Source organism: Pinus tabuliformis, chromosome 3_2 (genome assembly GCF_031772625.1).
Source record: "Pinus tabuliformis cultivar Carrire ecotype Pingquan chromosome 3_2, CPIR1, whole genome shotgun sequence".
Classification (NCBI taxonomy): Eukaryota; Viridiplantae; Streptophyta; class Pinopsida; order Pinales; family Pinaceae; genus Pinus; species Pinus tabuliformis.
The window spans coordinates 119,354,119-119,361,041 of NC_142302.1; positions in this window are offsets into that span (position 1 = coordinate 119,354,119).

The window sequence follows — 6,923 nt, forward strand, 5'->3', positions numbered from 1 at the left end:
TGAAAACAACATTTTGTCTCGTTTAGGATGTCCAAATAAGTTGATCACTAACAATGCAGCAACCTTTAAATTGAAAAGGATGAATGACTTCTATCATAAGTATCAAATCACTTTGGGGCATTTGACTACCTATTACCCACAAGGCAATGGTTTGGCAGAATCCTCAAACAAATCTCTTGTCAACATCATCAAAAAGTTGCTGGAAACTAATAAGAAGAGTTGGCACAAAAAGCTGGTCAATGCACTTTGGGAAGACAGGGTAAGTCAAAAGAAATCTATCGGCATGTCTCCTTTTAAGCTTGTGTACAGTGTGGACAGTGTCTTCCCGACCTCTTTGGCAGTCTCGGTGGTTAAACTGTTGCAAGAAGCTAGCAACGAAGATTATAGTTTACAGTGGAGGATCAATCAAATGATACATCTACAACAAACTAGAGAGGAGGTATTTCATAACACTTCCAAGCTATAGGAAAGAATTAAGAGGATATACGACTGGAAAGCAAAAGCGGACAGGTTTGAAATCAGAGACATAGTGCTGAAATGGGATGCAAGGAATGAAGAGAAAGGTAAGCACGACAAATTTGAAAATATTTGGAAAGGACTGTACAAGATTGCTGCACATCAGGGCCAGAATGCTTTCCTTTTGCAAGAGCTGAGTGGCGAAGACTATCCTGGCGGGCCGGTCAATGGTCGGCTCCTCAAATGGTATATTGTGTGAACTGTTTTCTGCTGTCATATTCATCATTGTATATACCGGTTTGTTTAAATTCCATTGCAAGAGAGGGCTATTTTCATTCTTCAGTTTGGGCCCAAGGTGAAGGCTATAAAGCTGAGATTTGATTTCAGTTTTGGTTTGGTTAGTTAGTGTCGGGTCTTTCAATCAATTTCAGTCTTGACAATGAGTCAATTTGAGTCACGTTCAGTCCTGAAATTGAGTTTTTACATCAAGAGTCCAGTTTTGTTTTATCGAAGTTATTGACTCCATAGCCCAATGGACGAAGGAACTACTTGCTTTCCTAGAGATCAGTAGTTCTTGGCACCTCCAAGGAGCTACCATCCCCATTGGAGCCAATGTTAGTGTTGGTATCTTCATCCCTCCGTCAGAGATCAAATCCTCTTGTTGCATTTCATATTAGGTGTCCCGCCCAATCATTTGCATTCCATTAGGCGCATGGATCATATAATGGTAGTGGCTTTCCTACAGTTTCCCTCATTTTATTTACCTGATGGTTCATATCTGTTCATTAAAAAGCATATACAGTCTTCTTTTTATCTTAAAGATTGCAAAGGTTGTCTTTAGGGTTTTATTGTCAATTAGGTCTAGGGTTTCATTAGGGTTTCATCAAAAAATATTTCAAAGTGTTTAATAACAACCAGTAGGCCATGAGGAGGTTTCAACATCAATAAATTTCATCACCAAGTGCTCAAAATGTGTTTTTCCTCAAAACTCTATTTTGAGGAAAAAACAGAGTATTTTTCTTTTATTGTACAAAATCATGAAAGTTTGCTTTCCTCATTGTAAATACCTTCATCTGTAATCCTGGTTTCTTTCCTTAACCCTAGTAGTTCCAACAACTGCAAAACAAGCAAAGCTCAAGTCATTTAATTCATCACAAAACTCAAATGAAGTGAAAAAGTCCAAAAGACAGAGTGTGAAAATAAAGTCATTTCAAAACATTATGAAAGTGGGTTTGGAAAAATTAAAATCTAAAAGCTCCATGTATAAATCATGTCTCCAAATGTTTAAAGCTCATTTGCATTCCAAGAGCAAAGAGAAAGCAAAGCAAAGTTGTTGTGGTGAGAAAGTGAGAAGTTTGGGTGAAAATCGCTCCAAGTTACAGGCACGGTGCACTGGGCCTCAAACTCCAGTTCTATTTTGCATGGGAGTGGTGCATATGCTTGGCACGACACATTAGGTTGGATGTGCGACGTACACAGCCAGAGAGCCTGAAAATTTCCAGAACTTGCTCCAATCACCCAAAACACATGGATTTGTCCTGGTACAGTGCTTCTCTTTGTAATTATGAATTTTTTTATGTGATTGTATGCCATTATCTATCTTGTTTCTTCTGAATTAAAAAAACAAGAGCGTAAGTAGAAGCCATTGAAAGTGTAGTGCTCTACTTGAAGTTTGCTTTAGTTATTTGATGTTTTCAGCTATTTGGGGAGGATCCATGATTTCTCTTGCCCTCTTCAACACCTCACCTGTCTATTCCTTCCATCTCATTCAAATTTAAGTGCCAAAATGATTGCCTACCTTGCCCCATTGAGATCTCTACAAGACTGTGCCTCAATCCCCACACCCAAAATCTATCTTTCCATCTGAGCCAACAAATCATCTTTCTATTCAATCAAACTGTCCTGCACTCATACCTAGCCTAAGATTAGAATATATTTCAGTCATATCAAGCCCTCATCGATCATTATTTGCTGAGATTGACCCAGAGAGAGCCCTCTCCTAACTTGGTAGGGATAGCTACCAAGCTGAGCGTGGTTTGATGTTGGCCTTGGATCCTACCTTTTTAGCCTGAGGAAAATCTAGGCCCTAACAGATCCCATCTTCACTAGAAATTTTTGGAAAAAATTATTTTCTTGTCTAGGTACTTAGTTAGCTCATAGTTCATCTTATCATTGTCAATCTGATGGAAAAACTGAGATAGTAAACAAATGTTTGGAAGGATATATTCATTGCTTTGTTTCTGATAAATAGAAACATTGGGTCAAATGGTTGCCTCTCGCTGAATGGTGGTATAACACTTCCTTCCATACTTCAACAAAAAAGAACCCATTTATGGAACTTTATGGATATCACCCACCATCCATCATATCATATTTAAGAGAAAATTCTAAGGTTCAAGCAGTGGAAGATCACATCGAGAATCAACAACAAGTTCTCCCTCCAACTCTTAAAGGATAACCCCACCTTGGCGTAGAATAGAATGAAACAGTAGGCAGATCAACATTGCAGTGAAAGAAGTTTTGATGTAGGTGATTGGGTATTCCTACGGCTACAACCATATAAACAAATGTCCCTCAAGAAAGCTAAGAAGGATAATAAATTATCACCAAAATATTATGGTCCATACAAGGTGTTGCAAAAGATAGGTACAATGGCATACAAATTGGAGCTTCCTGCAGCTTCTCGAGTGCACCGAGTTTTCCATGCTTCATACTTAAAGAAGGTTATAGGTGACAAGCTCCCAGTTCAAACAATATTGCTAGAACATGATGAGGAAGGAAAGATCATATTGGAACCTGAAGCAGTTAAATAAACAAGAACTCGACAACTACAAACTCTGATCCGAATTGGAACCATGAAAAATTATCAGAGTTCAATGACTGTATCAAATCATGAAAGACTTTCAAAAATTGTGAACAATGAGCTATCAGGAAGACCTTTGGATAGTGGCAGTTTGTAGCCAGCACAGAATGACGAGGACCTCAATCAAATCATGCTAACTAAGGCCCATGGAGACTGCGCAGTGGTGAAAAACTAGTAGTTAAGAAGCTTAGATAAGAAAATATAGGCCGTTTTTGATGCCCAATTAGTGCTAATCGTGCATCACTGGGCAAAACCCCTCGAAATGGAATAGCCTCGAGCACTCGGTCACAAGGGAAACTCGAAAACCGGGGGAAAAGCGCTAAACTGAAAGGCAGGTCCCGCGCTCCAAAACCTGCAGAATATCAGAGGCGTTTTGGGCGGTAAGCAGATTTGGTAGGGGAACGAGTGATTCCATACGTTGATTAACGCGTGTCTGGCGAATGAGAGAGAAAACTGCTCTCATTATGGGTTAATGTCCAAGCAAGTCAACCACGTGATAAGAGCGATAACTGTAGGATCTGGAGGCCCTAGATCTAACGACAGAGATTTCACCTGATGGGGAAACCGGATTTGGTGAAGAAATAAACTACGATGTATAAAAGTTTGAAGTCCGATTTGACCGCTGAGTTAGCGGATGAATCATTTCACAATGTAACTGAAATAACGAACCATTGAGGAAGAGCTGGTGCTCAGTTCGTGAGAGGACAAGTGTCCACATCCCTGTGAGACTTAACACTATAGCACTGATGTAAAGGCAAAGAATTCCAAGCAGACAGAGGCAGGCAAACCGAAGGGACAGAAGAGGAAGTGAACAATCAAGGGACAAATCGGCTTTAAGCCATGAACAGAAAGAGAATAGAAAAACTGTAAAAAGAGAAGATAGTGTAGAAGGAGATAGTGAGACAAAGACATAGAATAGAGAATAAAGCAGAGAATAGAGAGTTGAGCTGACCTGCAGAGTTAAGGCGGCATCGAGTAGACAGAACCAGGCTTGAGAGGTTCAAGCAATACCTGTGAGGATATCTGTCGGGAACTGAGTTCCAAATTGGACTCATCCCATTAAGACCAGTTGAGGTTGAGACTTAGTAAGGGGGAGTCTGTGCACTCTAGTGGCTTGGGGAATCCAAGAACCACCCTACTAAGCATCGTTTGTTCTAGGAGACTCAATTTTAGCTCCTCATTGTAAAAACTATGTTCAAAGACACAATAAGAAAAGGCCACCACTGAAAGCTGGACTGGAGACGTAGCCCAGGAGGATAGGGTGAACCCCATATTAAATTGTTGTGTTTTGCATCTTGCTTGCTGCGTTTCTCTTACTGTGTTCCAGTGTCTATGTATTTTGCAATCTTATCGATCTATTGCCTAAGATAACATAGACACACACCAACACATGAGTCTGTAATACCTTCATTAATTAATTAACTAAGATCACTCATAAGTGATTTTCAGATCAAGTGGTATCAGAGCCCTAGGCTGTTAAGGTTAGACAAGCTTGTGCTGGATTTAGCTGTTGAATGCTAACTAGGTCAAAGCTCAAATTAGGAAAAGGAGAGTTGGTCGAAACTAATCCTGAAATTGGGAGAGTTTATCCTCAAAAGACAATGTCAGAAGAAGGTTCTGTGGGGCCAGACCCTCAATTCATAGATAGTTTCCTAGCCATAAGGTCCATGGTAGAGGAAATGTATAAGGACTTTAGAAAACATAAGGATGAAGATTCATCAAGCTCCAAACAAGACAAAGGAGAAGATGAGTCTCTCCTCCATGACCACTCAAAAGGCAAAGGGAAAGAAGAAAGCTTTCTCACACCTCCTAATAGCCTTGAACATAAAAAGAAGGAATCTTTGATTAAGCTAGATGTTAAATTTGTTTTACCTATATATGATGGAGAGTTGAATGTAGAAAAGCTGGACAATTAGATTAGACAAATTGATGTTTATTGTAGAGTGCAGAGTATCGATTCAGACAAGAGCAAGATTCAGCTGGCAAGCCTACGCCTTGGAGGCACTGCCTTGCTTTGGTGGGAAGGCAAGACCCAAGCTGACATGAAGAGATATGGTAAGACTATTTTTGTCTAGAGTGAATTTGTTTCTACAATCAGAAAGCAGTTCTATCCATTGGCCTACATGCAGCAAGCCATGATGAGCTGACAAACTCTTTGATAGTTGAAAGGGAAAAGTGTACAAGGATACACCCAAGAATTTAGGAAGAGAGCATTGATTATAGGAATCTCATTAGACTCACCTAAGACTTTGTTGAAGTACATCGGTGGTCTACACAGCTACATGAGGCACACTATCCTCATGTTTAATCCCACTAGTATAGATGATGTATCTATTCAAGCTACTCATCTAGAAGCTAGAGGAAAGAATGGAAACCTAGAAGTTGGGGGATTGTCCCAATCGACTGCAAGCAAGAACAAGGAGAATAAAAAAAAGAAATGGAAAGTAAGGAAGGCTAACACTACACAGAAAATAATGTCTTCATGCACTCACTGTAATAAGGATGGGCATGATGATGAGCATTGTTGGATTCTGCATCTGGAGCTGAGACCTAAGAAGTTCAAGGGAAAGAAGAAGAAGATTGTTGCAGCTATTCAGAAAGATTTGGGGTTCAGGAGATGAAATAACTATTGCAGCCACAGGTATAAAAGGTAAGAATTTTGAAGCATCTACTAGTAATTCTGCACAATCTACTATTGATGAAGAAAATGAGAGAAAAAGACATGAACTTTTCCATATTTGAGTTATTTCCAAACATTGAAAGATTGATACTTTGTTTGACAGTGGCTCACAAGTAAATCTAATTTCTGAAGCAATTGTAAAGAAGTTGGGATTACTGACTACACCTCACAAGAAACCATACCCATTAGGATGGTTAAGTGATAAAGCACAACTACAAGTGACTAGACAATGCAAACTCAAGTTTTCTTTTGGGTTAGCATTTGTAGATGAGGTTGAGTTAGACATAATTCCTTTGGATATATGTGGAATTGTTTTAGGAAGTCTTTACTTGTATGATAGAAAAGCTATCATCTATAGAGCTAAGAAAAAGTATCTACTCGTTAAAGATGGAATAGAATACTTTGTAAGAGCTCGTAAGCTCAAGAATAATTATACTCTCATAAACTAATGGCAGATGAAACGAATGATAAATTCATGCAAACAATTCTTACTGATGATTGTAAATGAAAAGAAACCTGATAAAACCAATGTATTTGAGGGCTGTAATGCTAAACAACAAGTTGATTTAGAAAAAGTTGTTTTAGAGTATGATATCTTGTTTCAAGAACCTAGAGATCTGCCAACCAAAAAGGAAATAATGCATGAAGTTAATTTGTAGCAAGATGCTCCATTGCCTAACATTAGAATGTACAAGTTGTCCACTTTAGAGAGTGCTGAAATCAAGAAGCAGGTGTAGGAGTTGCTCGAGAAGGGGTTCATTAGACCTAGCACATCACCATGTGGATCTCCAATTGTTTTGGTGAGAAAGAAAGATGGCTCGTGGAGAATGTGCATTGATTACCGAGTACTGAATAAGATAACAATAAAAATCGGTATCCCCTTCCTCACATAGATGATATCTTAGATCAATTGAAAAAAGCTGT